Here is a 19,932-nt window from a genome sequence, read left to right as displayed (position 1 = left end):
AAAAAGTCTCATCATAGTCTATGCCCTTCTCTTGACTATATCCTTGAACTACCAATCTTGCCTTGTTCCTTGTAACTGTTCCATCTTCATCAAGTTTGTTTCTGAAGACCCATTTAGTGCCAGTTACTGATCTGTCCTTGGGTCTTGGTACCATATGCCAAACTTGACTTCTCTCAAATTGGTTGAGTTCATCTTGTATTGCATTCACCTAGTCTGCATCCTGCAAAGCCTCAGCAACATGTTTAGGTTCAATAAGAGATAGAAAAGCATCAAAAGTACAAAGATTTTTCAAAGAAGATCTGGTTTTGATTTCAGAGGTTGGATCAGTAATTATGTTCTCAATGGGATGGGAATTTTGGTATTTATAAGGTTTCACAACCAGCTGGTTTCCCTTAGATGTTCTTTCAATGATTTGTTGTTGAGGAACACGTTCATGGATAGGTTCCCTCAGGGTTTGAGGATCAGTTCTTCTTTGTTCAGTTCCCCCTGTCAGGTTGCCCTGGGTAGAAGGACCTGTTCCATCACCTGTTCCTTCCTTTGGTGCAGCTTCAGTCTGGGCTGTGGTTTCATTTGAGTTTCTAACCAGCCTAATTGCTTCATCTTCATGTTCCTGTCTCTATGAAAGAATGTTAGTTTCATCAAAAGCTACATGTACACTTTCTTATACATACATAGTTCTTTTGTTATAAATCTTCTAAGCTTTACTATGTGAAGAATATTCCAAGAATACCCCCTCATCACTTCTGGGATCAAAATTACCTAGGGAGTCTTTACCATTATTGTGCACAAAGCACTTGCATCCAAATGCCTAAGATGGGATATGTTTGGCTTTCTCCCTTTAAGTAACTCATAGGGAGCCTTCTCTACAAGAGGTCTAGTCATGCACCTATTTATGATGTAACATGCAGTGTTCAGAGCTTCTAGCCAGAAACTATGGGGCAATTTACTAGAAATAAGCATATTCCTAGCCATATCTTCAAGTGTCCTATTCTTTCTTTCAACTACTCCATTTTGTTGTGGAGTCCTAGGAGCAGAAAAGTTATGATCTATGCCATGTTCATCATAAAATTCAGCAAATTTAGCATTCTCAAATTCAGTACCATGATCAGACCTAATTGATGCAAGTTGATTACATAGTTATTTCTGAGTTTTTCTAGCAAACGAAGTGAACATGTCAAATGCTTCATTTTTAGATGTTAAAAATAATGTCTAAGTAAACCTAGAGTAATCATCAATAAACACCATCACATATCTCTTACCACATCTGCTTAATGTTCTCATTGGTCCATAAAGATCCATATGGACCAGTTCCATCGTCCTGGTGGTGCTTACCACTTTTTTACTTTTAAAAGAGGATCTTACCTGCTTCCCCCTTGCACAGTCCTCACAAACCTTAGCTTCCTTGAACTTAATATTAGACAGTCCTATCACCAAGTCCTTGGAGACAAGTTTATTGAGTTGACTTAGACTGGCATATCCAAGTCTCTTGTGCCAAAGGAAGGGATTATCCAACATACTTAAGCAAGTGAGTTCATTTTCTGAAAGTGTGGACAGATCTACAACATATATGTTGTTCACTCTTTTTCCCTGCAAAACTATCTTGTCAGTGGTAAGATTAATCACAAAGCATTTGGTAGATGTGAATGCTACTATGTTACCTCTATCACACAGTTGTGATACACTTATTAGACTGTACTATAGAATGAGAATCATTCTTGCCTACCTTTCCAACCCCAATGATCTCACCTTTCTTCCCATTTCCAAATGAGACATTACCTCCTTTAAGGTCCTCAAGTGAAAGGAACTGGTTCTTCTTTCCTATCATGTGCCTTGAGCAGCCTCTATCCATGTACCATATTTGACTGCTCTCCTTCACTTGGACCTGCAAAAAGAAATCAGGGGTTAGTCTTAGGAACCCAAACTAGTTTGGGTACCTTTCTATAGGCAAAAGGATGAATTAAATTCTTTTTAGCACAACTTCGTAGCCTATTTTTCCCTTGAACAAATTCTTTGTTCTTTTGATATGCCTTTTCTTTTGCAGTGCATTCACTTTTATAGTGACCTGTTTTACCATAGTGTGTGCAAATCTTGTTCTCAGGAAGTGTGAGGTACTTGCTTTTAGGATCCCATTTAGGTACCTACTATGATGTTCCTGTAGCCATGAAAGTGCATCGGAGGACCTGTTCCATTTACAAGTTCTATCTAGCTCATACTTGACCTTGCTTTAATCCTCCTTTAGGATTCTTACCTGCTTATCTTTTTTTATACAATTCATCTTATATTTTTCCTATATTTTCTTCTAGAGTGAGTTGTGTGTGATCAGCTGTCTTTTTACCTGTTCCTAATTTTAGTTTTAGATTTTCAGATCTAAGCTCTAGGACAGTTGAGTCAAGTGTATGAACCTGGTTCTTCAAAACAGTATTTTCACTTACAGTTTCACTAACCCTAAGTTCTAGGTTTTTGCACTTAGCCTTTAAAATCACACATCTTTTAGACAACTGTTCCTTTTCGTTGTTTATATCCTCAGATTTATCAATTAGTTCTAGAAGTAACACAAATAACCTTTCTTTAGACAACAATTTAATCTTATCTTTGAGATGAATTACACTTACTTCAGTTTCCTCATCAGATTCTCCAATGGCCATAAGTGCTTGTTCATCCCCATCATCATCATCTGAGCTTTCTCCCTAAGCAGCAACCATATCCTTGGTTGATCCTTTGCTTTTCTTTGGTTAAACATGTTCCTTCTTCCTGTTCCTTCGTTCAGCTCTTTCCTTCTTCCATTCAATTTCCCATTGGGGACAGTTTTTGATGTGGTGATCAGTCTTTCCACACTTGTAGCATCCACCATTGGTTTGCTTCTCAGGAACTTTTGATTTACTATAGCTTCCGCTTCTTGAAGGACCCTTTCCTCTCCTCAAGTATTTCTTGAAATCCTTAGTGATCATAGCCATTTCATTATCTTCAAGATCAGAACCTTCAGTGATTCTGAGTGCCAGACTCCTTTCCTTCTTTGGTACATCCATTTTCATAGTTTGTCTACTAAGTTCATAAGCAGTGAGATTTCCAATTAATTCATCCAGTGGGAGGGTGGCAATGTTCTTTGATTCCTGAATGGCAGTAATTTTGCTCTCCTAAGTAACAGGCAGAACCTTTGTCAATATTTTCTCGACTCTATCTTCTTTAGAAATAATCATTCCAAGAGACTTTAGTTTATTTGTCAATGTAGTGAACCTTGTGTACATCTCTTGAATGGTTTCTCCTTCCTTCATAGTAAAGTTCCCATATTGAGAATATAGTAGAGTTCCTCTGGACCTTTTCACCTGAGGTGTTCCTTCGTGAGCCACTTGCAGAGTGTCCCAGATTTTTTTGGCAGTTGTACAACTTTGGATTCTGCTATACTTATTTGGACCAAGTCCACAAACAAGCCACTTCTTGGCTTTGGCATTCTTCTCCCATTTCTTCAAGTCCTCAACTGTGCAATCTACTCTTGTCTTTGGTACCTCTACTCCTTCAGTATTTATCTTCATGGTAACCAGTGAGCCATCTGTGACAATGTCCCATAGCTCATAGTCTTCTCCTATGTTGTGATCTATCATCATGTTTTTTCACCAAGAGTAGTACCGGCCATTGAAGAGTGGTGGCCTAGCAATGGATTGCCCTTCCCAGTTTTCAGTTGGTGCACTCATCTTGATTTTCTCCTAATGTGTTAGCCTATTCAAGGGTAACCTGCTCTAATACCAATTGATATTTTATATGTCAATGCCACACAAGGGGGGAGGGGGATAATTTGTGTGGTATTTAATTTTCGCGTGCACTGATTATAGAAGGACCTGATTCTTCTAAGTGTTCCTTAACCTACTGTTGCTAAAATAGTAAATGCGGAAAGTAAATAGCACAAGTATGTTTTTTTACGTGAAAAAACACCCGGCTCAAAAGGTGAAAAAACTACGACTTACTACTCAGTAGAATTTTTTCCAACACTTCACTAAATCACTGAGTTAAAACAGCATTTACAAAGACTCTTTGTAAATCTAAGGATTACCTCTAATCCCGTTGTGGCAACCAGTCTCTAACTGTTGCAACAACTTCAAGTTAACTCTAACTTGAATACTCATAGTACCTATTTCAACTGCTTCTAGATAAAGCTGAAAGGTACAATTTGAAAACCACCTACTATAATTGAACTAGAATAAAAGACAGACACTTGGAACTGGTTCTTCTATTTGGTTCACGTAGCTTCAGGTTCGCACACTTGAATCGCACAGGAATTGCTTGCAAAATGTCTTGCTATTTTGCTCTCAACTCACGTTTAACTTATGCTTTTGTGCGTGTCCCTGTAGAATGAGAACATCCTGCAATATATAGAGTTAGTAAATAAGAAACAACTAGAATTCTAATGCTACTCTTCCTTCTTGGAAGAGTTCTAGTTATCCTCAACTTCTAACTCCTCCCTTATCTTAGATAGTGTTCTCTTTGAGTACGGAGTCCTTCTACTGATCAAATATGCAACATTTTCCATCAGGAGATATCAGATATAACAAGTTAAGCTTATCTCCTTACGTGCATTCCTCATGCTCGAATTTGCCCGTGTCTGTGTACACAGTGGATGGACCTGGTTCATTCCCGAGTTTCCTTTGTCAATCTTCAAAACAAAACTTCACTTGGGCCAACAACTCCAAAATTAAAAACAGTGTTCATCTTCAGAAGACCCAAAAGATAAGAGATAAAATTAAAGAGAAATCAAACCACTAAAACCAAAAACTAAGCAAAAAATTAAGGAAAAGGAGGAAAGATAAAAACTCACCAAAAGAGAGACATTGAAGCAGACGAAAGAGAAATGCAAAACTTGAAATCTTACTTTGAGATGGAAAGAAGAAGACAAAGCAGCGAAAGGGCGAGGTAAAAATTATAGCCGTTTTAACTTAGACACCTGAATGAAAACAGAATTACCAAGTTATCCCCAAATAAATTCATAATACCGAAAGTATCCTTGGTCGTCCAAGGATCCATTACTTATTATATAGTTAAAAATGAATATGATAAGTGCATCTTGCATTCAATTTCAAATAATAGTATCACTTATCATAAAAAATTAATATAATTTAAAAGAAACAATGAATATTTTTCCTACAGACTGGCAAAATCAAGGAAATAGCAAGTAGACAAGGTAGAATATAACTCTATATATTAGCACAAATAATGAATAATTGATCTAATCCACTATGCTTATCCAAAATGACAGACACGAGACAACCCACCAAACTATCAAAAGCAAACACTTGGTCAGGGTGGACTTGTAGTTGTAGCTGTACATTACAATAAAACAAAATCGTAACTTGGTCTGTAGAACATGCACTAGTCCATTGTTGATAAAAAAACAACAAACACAACAATCCAGTGAAATCCCATACGTTAATTCGGGAAGTATAATATATACACAAACTTTACCCTTATTCTGACAAGATAGAGAAATTATTTTCGGTAGACCATTGACTCAAGAAAAATGAGTATTGTTGATGGAAAACCATATAATAATTTTTTTCATTTGTGCTAAAAAAAAAAAAAATGTCACGACCCAAAATCCACTATAGGTCGTGATGGAGCCTAACGCCGCCGTCAGGCAAGCCAACAATGATTAATCAACTTAGTTACTCATTTTATTATTTCCGAAATCATGAATCCCATTAAATAAGTAGAGTAAAACCTGGTACTCGTAGAAAACTCATGCTTTTATTTTTCAATTTCCGTATAAAATATAAATTACAAGGTGAAATGGTAATAATTACGTGAACTACAATAATGAACATCTAGTAGGAACCCCCAAAACCCGATGTCACAAGTGCATGAGCATTTACTAAGGAGTACAATAATAATACAACATCTGTCTGGAATACAAAATAGACAGGAGAATATAAATAACTCTGATGGAGACTCTGTATGTTGCGGATCGTAATATGCAATGCAGTTTACCATAAAGTCCCTGCAACAGCCGCGCCCTTGCGCTCAAAAGACCACCAGACACACACACACATACACACACACACACACACATATATATATATATATATACACACACACACACACACACTTGCACAATAAGTACAACAAGTATAGCATGAGTACGTAAATCAACACGTACCCAGTAAGTATCTAGCCTAACCCCGGAGAAGTAGTGACGAGGGGTCAACACCGACACTTACTAGAGGTCCAATAAAGCAGTATGTAAAATCCTAAACAGATATGAAGCACAATAGTAATAGTAGGATGAAGCGATAACTATCATAATCTTTCAAAATTTCTTTTAACGACATAAACTTCTCAATCTCGTATCCTATCTCAACAGCTTGGAATATATCAAATGCCAATATCAAATGAATACGAAATACTATATAAAATGCAAGGCATCAGTGGAAGGAAAGTCTCGTGAATATTCGGACTGCTAGCGATATAACGTACGATTGTGTCGAGGTCGTACGTCCCGATCCCATAAGAAATATGATACTACCAAGGCAAACGACCTGATCCCATAATAATGTATACACTGCCGAGGGTCAAGCGGCACGAATCATAGATGCATCTATTATACTGCCGAGGCGAACGACCCGCTCCCATAAGAGTGCGGTACAAAATTCTGCCGAGGCGAACGACCCGATCCCATTAGAATAAGAAGCTTTAACGGGTCCTTGACCCCACTCACGAATATACGCGTGAGTTATGAAATTTAAGAAAAACTTTGCCATGAGTACGCACAACGGGAGAGAAATTCATAAGGAAAGTACAGATTATTCCGCAGATTATCAAGTAGCTCGTCACATCTCTACAATAGCGAGTCTATCACCCTATGCAAGTCTAGTCTCAAGTCGTAACACGAAATAAAGAAACTAAACGAGCAAAGATAACTGAAATAGTGCAATTATAGAATGACGTGAACCTAAGTCTACCCGGATATAATCAGGAATTCTAGCATACGCACGGACACCCGTCACCTCATACGTGCATAGCTCCCACAACATGTGAGCACCTAATTTTTGACTATATTTGAATTTTCATCACTTTTTTGTATTTGATAATTTTTAGGTCTAATCTTGATATTTTAACTTTTATGTTATTTTTAGTAGTAGGCTTTATTAGATAATATGTAATATTTTTAACAAAGTCTATTACATAGAGGATGGAAGAATTTATTTTAATCATGGACCAAATCTAATAAAATTACTTCCTACCTTCCCTACACTATTTTTTTGTCCCATCACCGACCTACTACACTATTCACGTATCATATCTCACTCCCCTTTTTACTATTCCCATGTCCCATCACCCTCTTCCTCTCTTATTTTCTTTTATTATTTAAACACCCCCAAACTTCACCTCAAAGGGGATCTGAAAAATAAGCAAAAACAGAGGGACCAGGAAGACACAAATTGAAAAACAAAAGAGGTAGCTACATTCTTTTCTTTTCTTCCTCATCCTCAATCACCATTTTTCCTCCATATTTTGATCCATATAAGAGCTCCAAAATCCAGCTCCTTTTACCCCCCAAACACCACCCCAAAACCGCTCCAAAGCACCCATGAAACTCAGCTCCAAGACACTCATGAAACCAAACCCTTTTCTCCATTAAAACTCAACTGAAAGCTGCTCCGAAGCACCACTATTTTACCTTAAAAAGGAGCTCAAATCTAGCCCCTCTCCTTTATTAAAATCGCCACAAAATAACCCAAAAAATAGCTCCCCAAATCCAACGAAAATCAACATAAACCCGTTGCTGAAACCGCTCTAAAACAGTCCAAAACACTCCAAATAAGCTACCAAAAACAAATTGAAAAACCCACCTGAAACAATCCCCAAAACACCACTCAAACCGAGCTTCTCACCTCCAAAACACCGTCAGAAAAATAGCTAAAGTTTCTGAGTCGAGTCGAGGTCCGAGCCGAGTCCGCCTAGTTCGAGTAGTGGGTAGTTCATGGTCTTGTTCGCTTTTGGATTTCAGAGTTGTAAAATATTAAAAGTTCATATCCAAAACTTTGAGGTTCATTCCTTGCCTTAATCTTGATAATGTTGAAATTGGTATTCTATATTATGGATCTTGTGCTTGAATGAAGTATTATTTTCATTCTCGTATTAATATCTTTAGTTCAATGCCTATATCACTTTTTATCTCTATGTTGTTCTATTGTAGAATCATGTTGATATTGGTATTTATTTGTGAAAATATTTCCATCACTAGACTTCATTAACGTAGCACATTCTTGGAGGTAGAATTTCGGGCACAATATTAAAGAATTTAGGCAAAGAGTTTACAGCTTTAGCTTCGATTTGTTGGGACCAAGTTGGTGAGTTATGGGGTCTAGTTTCAAACAAAATATTGGGCTAAATAAGATAAGTTTTGTAGAGGCCCAATACAATGCAAAGACATCTATTTTGATTCATATGCTGGTCAATTTTTTCTCAAAGGACAAATGTAGTAATTTTTTCAAAAGTAATAGCGTGCTAATAATCCTTTGTCATGACTGCGGATTCACTTGCGTATCGCTGTTATGACAAAATTAATAAATATCGTGTCGATCATGCATTCACTTGCGTAGTATGGTTATGACATCTTATTATTCAAAATATTCTTCAATAATCAAGAAATAAAAGCGGATATGTAAAACATAAAAATCAATAAAACACAGTTTATCCAAAAATAATATAAGCCAAATGTTGTCAATAAAGCGACCGTGCTAAAACCACGGGATTCGGGGAATGCCTTACACCTTCTCCCCGGTTAACAGAATTTCTTACCCGGATATTATTTTCGCAGACCAATAATAATAGAGTCAAACCTTCCTTTGACTAGAGATTTAAATAAAAGGTGACTTGGAACACCCAAAAAATCAATTCCAAGTGGAGACTCTGTAAATAAAATAATCCCTACTCAAGTTTATCACTTTAATTAGAAAAACTCTATAACCCGCGATAATCCAAAACACATATATTTTCGGGGTAAAAGAGGGTGTGACAGCTCTGGCGACTCAGCTGGGGAAAACCAGAATTCGAGCTTGTACATTGACTTTATTTGACTTTATTAATATTTGTATATACCATAATTTATTTGGGTCTAATGTGCTACTTGTCTGCTTTTTATCTCTTTGATATTGTTGAACTGCACATATAAGCTGTCTTCTCACGCACCCCCTATGAGTCTTCTTGAAATTAAATTGGACATTTGCTTGACATAGCCCGCTTTCTTTGAGATAACCGAGGTGATTGTCACCCGGTGAAGATTTTAGTCACACATGTTTTAGGTGGGGAGCACCACCAGCTAAGCCGGAAAGCAATGCTACCGATATGCTGACCCTCCTCGGCTTGAGTTGTCCGCTCGAGTAAGCCAGTCTAGATACATTCTCCACTAGAATTTAAACTTAGAAGAACAAACCTCATGCCAAATATCCCTATTAGGTTCGCTTTATTTGCATCATGTGCATTTGACTTAGCAGCGCTCGGCACAGGGGCCGGGTTCTGTTTTAGGACAGGTACCTTGTTGAGACCATTATGTCATGTTATGTGCCAATTATTGTATTATTTGAGAGGCTTGCATGTTGACCAACTTTAACATAAATCAGTTGAATGAACAGAGAAAAAAATGATGTGGTCTAGTGTGTATGGTTTTTAAAGATTAATTTTCATAAAAAAAAGGAAAAAAGAAAATTAGTTGGTTTGGCCGAACTACGCGGGTCTGATTCTCACCGGATGCGAGATACGTAGGCAACCTTTATCGGGTCCGACACTTAATTTTCAAAAATCCAAAAAAATATTTTTCTTTAAATCTATCCTTGAAACATCAAATCCAGAAAAGAAAAAAAAAACCAAAAAAAAGAAGTTGAATTCGAAAATATTTTTTGTTCTGCTTCAGAAGTTTTTCTTTCGAAAATTAAAAAGAAAATTCAGAATCCAAAAATATTTTCGGAAATTCAAAGGAAAAAATTTTAAAATTCAAAAATATTTTATTTCTGTTTAGAAGTCTTTCTTTCAAAAATTCCAAAAAAAAAATCGAAATCCCAATTGTTTTTTCTTATATAGAAGTCTTTCTTTCAACAATTCCCCCAAAAATAAAAAGATCAAAAAAATCTAATTTTTTTCCTTGTTAGGAGAGCTATCATGGTCTGAATTGTATTAGAGTAAGAGTTAGTTTATTTACTTTATTCTTGATCTTCTTTGAACTACGCAAGATCTAATTCATATTCCCACATGATACGTAGGCAACCCACATCAGGTTCGATCGAATGATTTTGAAAAAAGTAAAAAAAAGAGAAAAAGAAAAAAAGAAGAAGAAAGAGAAGAAGAGGGTGTTCATTCTAACATACTTGTTATTTTGAAATAAAATCTAGTTAAAGGTGATCGGTTTATTGGTTTGCAATTGTGAATCATGAAAACAATCCAGGATCACTCTATCATCTTCTCAACCAAGGAAGTAAGCCCCGCTATTGTTGATCCAACTAAGATCACGAGAAGGTAAGTATACAGTTTGATGGTGAAAAGTAGAGGCAAATATTGGTTGACTTTTACCAGGTTTGAACAACAAGACATACTTTATGTGAGACGATATGTGAGGATAGTGAGACATGAGAATTACAAGTCTTTTGGCAAATTGGTTGCTATGAAATTTTTCATTCCGCCAGTCCTGAAATCTGATAGCCAATATTGGAAACGATTTGATCAAAAGCCGAAACTTGAATGCTGATTCCAAAGCAATCTTATTGAATTCCGTAGTAATATTGATATGCAAATGCGTAGCTAAGATGTCGAGCTTGGTAATTGAAAAGTCACTCTCTCCTTTGCCGGGAAGGAGTCTTGGTAACTTATTTTGTCATAATTTTTGTCTTCTGGATTACTTCGAGGTTGTGATCCGGATGTTGTTTGTTTGTCCTGTCATCAAACCTCTTTATACTTTAATCAATAAAATACAACTTTTCGCTTTATGTCATATTAATCCATTGTGCTTAATTCTTCTTGCATATATAGTTTTGTTCATGCCGATTTTAGTGATATGACATGCATGTGGAGTTTTCAGCTAGATTTTAGAAAGCCTGTCCAATCTTGATTTGAATCGAGGAAAAACACTTGGATTTTAAGTAAGAGGTTGAAAAACTTTGATGATATGCCTGTGTCAAGATCACATGGAACCAGAACAGTCATATCCGTAGAGGTTAAATATGTTTATCTCAAACCTATCATGAATACCGGCTTAAGGATAACTGAAAGTTTTGAAGTCTGGTTGGACTAATCGATGAAAGGGTTTTTGGCCACGACCTACCATAATCTAATCATATTAGAGGGAAAAACCCAAATCTCCAAAGGAGGTATTCTAGGGAATATTTGAATGGATTAGTTGGTACTGAAGTGCGCCCTTCCACATCAAGTCAAAGTCCAAGAAAAGGTGGCTCCAAATTATTAAACGTCATTTGTTGCAAAGTAGATTTTGACTACGGAGCTATACAACTGACAAAACCAAGAAGACAGTCACGTCCATCAATGCTGAACCTGATAAGAGATAAAGCCTTTGGCATTCTTGAGGCTGGCAGGCCCTTTTTCTTCTATCCAAACTCTTTATATCCTTCATCACCCCTTTTGAGCGTGTGTCATTTTCTTTGACCCCCTCTCTTGGAATCAAATCTAGAGTCAAAAGTCAAAAAATAAAATAATATATATATATATATAGTCAAAGTTCTATATTCCAAAAGATATAAATTGGGGCAACTTTTAGAAAGTTCAAAGTAAAAAAAAAAAAAATCAAAAATTGTTCTAAAAAAAAAAGAGAGAAGAAAGAAAAGCAAAACAACTAATCTTTAGGTCAGATGTTTGAACTACGTTTGACTTGATTTCTTTAAAAGACACATAGGCAACTCTATACTAGGGTTCAGTCCAACCAAATCAAAAATAAAAATTCCCCAGTATCTGAAACTGGGGCAGAATATTTTTTTTATTTATGTTTTTATAAAGAGTCGATTCCAAGAGTTGTAAGATACAACCCTCTCATCTTAAATCTATTTCGAGCCTTTATGCAACCATTTCTTTCTAACCCTATCCAAAAGCCTTCCAAATAAAGACCTCCTAATCAGTCTTTAAGAATGCGAAGCGAAGCACGCAATAAGCAACAGTTGTCACACGACATAGAACAATGTCAAGTTGCTCACACAAGAAATGAAAAAAAATTTAAAATAAGAGTCTTACTAGTGAAAACCCTCATGGACACTGTAAGGAGATGGTAAGTAGAGATAAATAAATGAGAGTGGTCGGTTGGTGAAAATCTTTCGGGACACTACCGGTCGAATGTGAGTTGTGATTTAATGCAAACGATTGGCTCAAAGAGGCCAACTTCAAAGATGAAAGGGAACAACAAGAATAAAAGGTAGATTGGTTGGATAGATTTAGCCGCTCAATCCAAAATGCATGTCATGATCATTAAAGTTGTCTACCACATTTAAAAGATCTCTTTTTGATTTTTCTTCTTTCTTTCTCCCCTAAAGTGGCATTTGTAGTTAAATACTATTCCTTCTCACTTCTACATCGCGTCATTGTGTGCATTTGTATTATTCTTTTGAGTCAGTCTTTGTTAAAACAAACAAGAAATAATTTCAAAATCTGTTACCAGCTTTCTCACTATATAAAGCGAGTTCTATCCTAGCACATCAAAGAGGACATACCGAGGAAGCAGCATGAACAATAAGTTGTTGAAGTTAAACAAGATTTGAGGGTTCATGCATACTGAAGTTCCAAAGAGAAAAGTTTGTTGGTCTATTTGTTTAGAAGCCAACAAATAAAGGGCCACAAAGTTGATTACCGTTTCCCGAAAATGTAATACAAAAATTGTGGGGCATACGCAGCATTTTCAAAGGCACACATCTATTTGTGATCTCCTCCGATAAGCCGAACAAAGTGTTTCAATCAAACCGAAAAGGTCGATAAGCAAGACTTACTTCATGGAAAAATTGATAGCACTACAGACACAAACTGGTATTGGGTGCAAGACAACTAAGTTTGATTTTAAAGGAAAAATTGCCTTGCCTTGGATACAAGGGTCAGCGATACCATGGACATCTGGGTATGAAACAGTGGGGGGCGATGTCGGAAAGTTCAGGTCTCCAGAAAGCGATATAGAGTATCCGAGCATCTCGTTACCACACAGACAGAATTGGTTTTTTGACAGCAGTGGCCGTGAATTCAAGCCACTCAGGGCATCAAGGCCACAAACTGACCATCGCATTGAAAACTCATAATTTTTCTTTATTTGAAGTAGGAATAAAGCAGTGCAGCATGAAGATTCTCAAAGGACGAATGTTACCAAAGGTAAGTTCCGCAAAATCTCCATGTTCCAGGTAGAAGTACTCTTCGCTCAGGATGTTTTATATAGCTTAACCCAGGTAGAACCTTTTCGCCTAGGGGGATCCAGGTCATAGTTTTCGAGTAGAAGTACTTTTCGCTCATGTTGTTTTACGTAGCTTAACCCAGGTAGAACCTTTTCGCCTAGGAGATCCAGCTTATAGTTTCCAGGTAGAAGTATTCTTCGCTCAGGTTGTTTTTCGGAGCTTAACCCAGGTAGAACCATTTTTGCCTAGGGGGATCCATGTAACTTAACCCGGGTAGAACCTTTTCTCCTAGGGGGATCCAACTCATACTTTCGGGTAGAAGTACTCTTAGCTCAAGCTCTTTTATATGGCTTAACCTAGGAAGAACCTTTTCGCCTTGGGGGATCCAGCTCATATTTCTGGGTAGAAGTACTCTTCGCTCAGGTTGTCTTACGTAGCTTAACCCAGGTAGAACCTTTTGGACTGGGGGGATCCAACTCATATTTCTGGGTAGAAGTACTCTTTGCTCAGGCTGTTTAACGTAGCTTAACCCAGGTAGAACCTTTTTGCCTAGGGGGATTCAACTTATATTTCCGGGTAGAAGGACTCTTTGTTCAGGCTATCTTACGTAGCTTAACCCAAGCAGGACCTTTTTGCCTAAGAGGATCCAGTGCATATTTCCGGGTAGAAGTACTCTTCAATCAGGTTGTCTTACGTAGCTTAACCCAGGTAGATCCTTTTTGCCTAGGGGGAACTAGCTCATATTTCTAGGTAGAAGTACTCTTCGCTCATGTTGTTTAACGTATCTTAACCCAGGTAGAACCTTTTCGCCTAAATGGATTCAACTCATATTTTCGGGTAGAAGGACTCTTCGCTCAGGCTGTTTAATATATCTTAACCCGGGTAGAACCTTTTTGCCTAGGGGGATCCAGCTCATATTTCCGGGTAGAAGTACTCTTCGCTCAGGCTATCTTACGTAGTATAACCTAGGCAGAACCTTTTCACCTAGGAGGATCCAACTCATATTTTCGGGTAGAAGTACTCTTCGCTCAGTCTGTTTTATGTAACTTAACTCAGGTAGAACATTTTCACCTAGAGAGACTCATCACTTCATCAATAATACAGGGTGCCAACCCTTGGTTGCATTCCTTCCTAGTAATATAGGGCACCAACCCATGGTTACATTCCTTTTCAGTAATACAGGACACCAACCTTTGGTTACATATCCCTTATAATAATACAGGGTACCAACCCTGGTTGCATTCCTTCCTAGTAATACAGGGCACCAACCCCCGGTTATATTACTGACCAACCCCCGGTTACATTCCTTTTCAGTAATACAGGGCGTCAACCCCTGGTTACTTCTCCTTTTCAGTAATATAGGGTACCAATTCCTGGTTACATTTCTTCCTCGTAATACAGGGCACCAACCCTGGTTACATTTCCTTTTTAGTAATACAGGGTACCAACCCCTGGTTACATTCATTTTCAGTTATACATGGCGCCAACCCCTGGTTATATTTCCTTTTCAGTAATAAAGGGTACCAACCCCTGGTTACATTTCCTTTCATTAATACATGGTATCAATCCCTAGCTACATTCCTTTTTAGTAATATAGGGTACCAACCCTTGGTTTCATTCTTTCCTACTAATACAGGGCACTAATCCTTGATTACATTTTTTTCTAGTAATACAGGGTACCAACCAACCCCTGATTACATTTCCTTTCAGTAATATAGGGTATCAACCTCTGGCTACATTCCTTTTCAGTAATAAAGGGTACCAACCCCTGGTTACATTTCCTTTCAGTAATATAGGGTATCAACCTCTGGCTACATTCCTTTTCAGTAATACAGGGTACCAACCCCTAGTTGCATTCCTTTTTAATAATACAGGGTACCAACCCCTAGTTGCATTCCTTTCTAGTAATACAGGGTACTAACCCCTGGTTACATTTCCTTTTCAGTAATACAGGGTACCAACCCCTCGTTACATTCCTTTTCAGTAATACAGGGTACCAACTCCTGGTTACATTTTTTTTTTGGTAACACATGGTACTGCCCCCTGGTTGCATATCCTCACATAGCTAGTTTATACTGTTGTCTTTGTCTTTCTTTTAATAAATTAGATAGTTTATATCTTTCTCTAATAACTCACAAAAGTTTCTTAGTACCAAACTGGGGTAGAAAAATTTTGTTCGTTTGTTCGTCTTTGATGGCTTTGTAGGCCCCGCTGTAAAGCACAGATTGTGACGATTAAAGCTTGCAATTTTAGTTCTCGTCAGAAAAAAGGCCTTTTGATCACAACATAGTCAGAGTCAGTTTTGATAATGTGTCAGCAACCCGGCTTTCCAAGAATCAAGTTCCAAACTCTTATCGAAAAAAGAAGGTTGTTCGAACACAAAGACGGTTGTGGTCAAGCTTTGACGTAATGCACACATCGACCAGCATCTCAAAATCTATCTTCTCGGCTTATAATTAATAAGTGAGCATTCGAGAGTTCGAGCTTCAAGAATTAATCTTCAATCTCAAGGCACCAATGCGGGTTTACAAGATTTCAAGTGAATATGCAAGACTCAAGATAAGAAGAGTAGATAGGATCTTATATTTTCCTTTTCTTTAAAGTAATTTTCTTTTTATTTTGATATAATAAACAGGACCGCGGACCGGAGCCTCGACGGAACCTCACTCGACTCTCCAACTCATTATTCCATCACCCTCTTTGAATTGCGCGCGACCTGATTTCCTTATAACCTGGGATATGTAGGTTGTTCAAAACCAGGACCCGGTTGCACTCTTTTTATCTTTTATTCCTTCCCTTTTGAATAATGGTATGGTCAAAAATTAGTCACATGACTCACCTTGTCTTTGCTTGAAAACCCTTCATGTTTCCAAACAAAGAGAGGCATGTTGTGAGCACCTAATTTTTGACTATATTTGAATTTTCATCACTTATTTGTATTTGATAATTTTTAGGTTTAATCTTGATATTTTAACTTTTATGTTATTTTTATTAGTAGGCTTTATTAGAAAATATGTAATATTTTTAACAAAGTCTATTACATAGAGGACGGAAGAATTTATTTTAATCACGGACCAAATCTAATAAAATTACTTCCTACCTTCCCTACACTATTTCTTTGTCCCATCACCCACCTACTACACTATTAACGTGTCACTTCTCACTCCCCTTTTCGCTATTCCCTTGTACCATCACCTTCTTCCTGCACTCTCCCTCTCTTATTTTTTTTTAATTATTTAAACACCCCCAAACTTCACCTCAAAGGGGATCTGAAAAAGAAGCAAAAATAGGGGGACGGGGAAGACACAAATTGAAAAAACAAAGGAGGCAGCTACATTCTTTTCTTTTCTTCCTCATCCTCAATCACCATTTTTCCTCTATAATTTTAGCCAAAATCCAGCTCCTTTTACCCCCAAAACACCACACAAAACTCCCCCAAAGCACCCATGAAACTCAGATCCAATACACTCATGAAACCAGCCCCTTTTCTCCATTAAAACTCAGCTAAAAGCAGCCCTGAAGTATCACTATTTTACCTCAAAAACGAGCTCAAATCCAACCCCTCTCCTCTATTAAAATCGCCGCAAAATAGCCCCCAAAAGCCAGCGAAAATCAGCTTAAACCTACTGCCAAAACCACTCTAAAACAGTCCAAAATACTCCAAATAAGCTGCCAAAAACCAACTGAAAAACCCAGCTGAAACAACCCCCAAAACACCATTCAAACTGAGTTTCTCACCTCCAAAACACCGTCAGAAAAATAGCTAAAGTTTCTGAGTTGAGTCGAGGTCCGATCCGAGTCCGCCGAGTTCGAGTGGTGGGTCATTCATGGTCTTGTTTGCTTTTGGATTTCAGAGCTGTAAAATATTAAAAGTTCAAATTCGAAACTTTTAGTTTCATTCCTTGCCTTAATCTTGATAATGTTGAAATTGATATTCTATATTATGGATCTTGTGCTTGAATGAAGTATTATTTTCGTTCTCGTGTTAATATCTTTAGCTCAATGGCTATATCACTTTTTATCTCTATGTTGTTCTATTGTGGAATCATGTTGATATTGATATTTATTTATAAAAATATTTCCATCACTACACCGCATTAACGTAGCACACTCTGGGAGGAGGAATTTCGGGCACAATACTAAAGAATTTAGGCTAAGAGTTTACTGTTTTAGCTTCAATTTGTTGGGACCAAGTTGATAAGTTGTGGGGTCCAGTTTCAAACAAAAGATTGGGCCAAATAAGATAAGTTCTGCAGAGGCCCAATACAATACAAAGACATCCATTTTGATTCATATGTTGGTCAATTATTTCTCAAAGGACAAATGTACTAATTTTTTCAAAAGTAATAGCGTGCTAATAATCTTTTGTCATGAATGCAGATTCACTTGCGTAGCGCTGTTATGACAAAATTAATAAATTTCGTATCGTTCACGCATTCGCTTGCGTAGTGTGGTTATGACATCTTATTATTCAAAACATTCTTCCATAATCAAGAAATTAAAGCGGATAGGTAAAATATGAAAATCAATAAAACACAGTTTATCCAAAAATAATTTAAGCCAAATGTAGTCAATAAAGCGACCATGCTAGAACTACGGGACTCGGGGAATTCCTTACACCTTCTCCCCGGTCAACAGAATTTCTTACCGGGACTTGTTTTTTTGTAGACCAATAATAATAGAGTCAAACCTTTCTTTGACTAGGGATTCAAATAAAAGGTGACTTAGAACACCCAAAAAATCAATTCTAAGTGGCGACTCTGTAAATAAAATAGTCCCTACTCAAGTTTGTCACTTTAATTTAAAAAACTCTATAACACGCAATAATCCAAAATACATATCTTTTCGGGGTAAAAAAGGGTGTGACAACTCTGGCGACTTTGCTGGGGTAAACCAAAATTCAAGCTTGTACATTGACTTTTTTTGGATTTATCAATATTTGTATATACCGTGATTTATTTGGGTCTAATATGCTACTTGTCCACTTTTTACCGCTTTGATATTGTTGAATTGCACATATAAACTGTCTTTTCACGCACCCCCTCTGAGTCTTCTTGAAATTAAATTGGGCATTTGCTTGACATAGCCCGCTTTCTTTGAGATAACCGAGGTGCTTGTCACCCGGTGAAGGATTTTAGTCACACATGTTTTAGGCGGGGAGCACCACTAGCTAAGCCGGAAAGCAATGTTACCGGTATGCTGATCCTCCTCGGCTCGAGTAATCCAGTCTAGATACATTATCCACCATGATATAAACCTAGAAGAACAAACCTCATACCAGATATTCCTTGTAGGTTTGCTTTATTTGCATCATGTGCATTTGACTTAGCAGCGTCGGCACATGGGTCGAGTTTTGTTTTAGGATAGGTACCTTATTAAGACTATTATGTCATGTTATGTGCTACTTGTTGCATTATTTGGGAGGCTTGCATGTTGACCGACTTTAGCATAAATGAGTTGAATGAATAGAGAAAAAAACATAATATGGTATAGTGCGTATGGTTTTTAAAGATTAATTTTTATAAAAATAAAAAAAGTAAAAAATAGTTGATTTGCCAGACTACGCGGGTCTGATTCTCAACGGATGTGAGATACGTAGGCAACCTTTATCGGGTCTGTCACGACCCCAATTTTCCTTCGTAGGATATCATGATGGCTCCTAGTCTCTAAGACTAGGTAAGCCTAATAATTTGCAGAATAACTGAATATAAAACTGAACTCAAATATCAGCATATGAAATATAAATAAAACCTGTGATTCAAATAATTACAACTCGCAAAACCCGGTAGAAATAAGTCACAAGCTTCAAAGATAAAATACTAAGTGTATCTATACATCAGAGTCTAAAGAGAATAAGGAAAATAATATAGTAAGGATAGAGGGGGGTCTCCGAGGTCTGCGGACGCTGGCAGATATACCTTGAAGTCTCCACGCATGATCCAACTCACTGGTATCTGTCCTGGTAGGAAGAACCTAGATCGGCACAAAAGTATGTGCAGAAGTGTAGTATGAGTACACCATAACGGTACCCAGTAAGTGTCAAGCCTAACATCGGTAGAGTAGTGACAAGGTCAGGTCGGGGCCCTACTGGAAGTAGAAGGAAACAAGGTAGAAGATATAATAATATAATGAAATGACAGAGGATTGAGCAATGAGAAGTTACAGAAAGGCACAACACATCAAATAGAGGTAAAACAACATGGGACACTCCCGAGGTACCGCATCGTAGTCCCAAATATAAATACACAATAGGGGGATCTCCCGAGGTACTGCCTCATATTCCCAAAAGTAAATATGCAACAGGGGGATCTCTCGAGGTACCGTCTCGTAGTCCCAAAAGTAAATAAACGACAGAGGGGATCTCCCGAGGTACCGCCTCGTAGTCCCAAAAGTAAATACACAACTCATAACTTATGGAACAACAAATTTACAGTAAGGAATCATACAGTTAAAGACTGAATACAAGATCACGAAAGCAAGTAATTCTCATAAGCATGTTGTACAAATTTCAAGTAAAGGTTAAGATACATAGACATGCGATTCTAGGCTAAACATGACAGCTACACATGCTAAGGCAATT

The sequence above is a fragment of the Nicotiana tabacum genome, chromosome 15, assembly GCF_000715075.1.
Source record: "Nicotiana tabacum cultivar K326 chromosome 15, ASM71507v2, whole genome shotgun sequence".
Taxonomy (NCBI): Eukaryota; Viridiplantae; Streptophyta; class Magnoliopsida; order Solanales; family Solanaceae; genus Nicotiana; species Nicotiana tabacum.
The sequence above is the reverse complement of the archived record's forward strand: the minus strand, read 5'-3'. Positions refer to the sequence as shown.